Below are 619 nucleotides of genomic sequence, written 5' to 3'. Positions count from 1 at the left end.
GGATGAGACTCGTACGAGCACCAGCTATCCTGAGGGAAACTTCGGAGGGAACCAGCTACTAGATGGTTCGATTAGTCTTTCGCCCCTATACCCAGCTCCGACGATCGATTTGCACGTCAGAATCGCTACGGACCTCCATCAGGGTTTCCCCTGACTTCGTCCTGGCCAGGCATAGTTCACCATCTTTCGGGTCCCAACGTGTACGCTCTAGGTGCGCCTCACCTCGCAATGAGGACGAGACGCCCCGGGAGTGCGGAGGCCGCCGCCCCGTGAAGGGCGGGGAAGCCCCATCCTCCCTCGGCCCGCGCAAGGCGAGACCTTCACTTTCATTACGCCTTTAGGTTTCGTACAGCCCAATGACTCGCGCACATGTTAGACTCCTTGGTCCGTGTTTCAAGACGGGTCGTGAAATTGTCCAAAGCTGAAGCGCCGCTGACGGGAGCGATTATTCCGCCCGAGAGCATCCCGAGCCAACAGCGGCGCGGGTCCGGGGCCGGGCCAGGTAGGTCCGTCATCCGGGAAGAACCGCGCGCGCTTGCCGGGAGCCCGAGCGCCCAAAGGGGCGAATCGACTCCTCCAGATATACCGCCGGGCAGCCAGCCAGGACACCGGGGCTCTG

This window comes from Schistocerca serialis, chromosome 8 (genome assembly GCF_023864345.2).
Source record: "Schistocerca serialis cubense isolate TAMUIC-IGC-003099 chromosome 8, iqSchSeri2.2, whole genome shotgun sequence".
NCBI classification, from domain to species: domain Eukaryota; kingdom Metazoa; phylum Arthropoda; class Insecta; order Orthoptera; family Acrididae; genus Schistocerca; species Schistocerca serialis.
The sequence above is the reverse complement of the archived record's forward strand: the minus strand, read 5'-3'. Positions refer to the sequence as shown.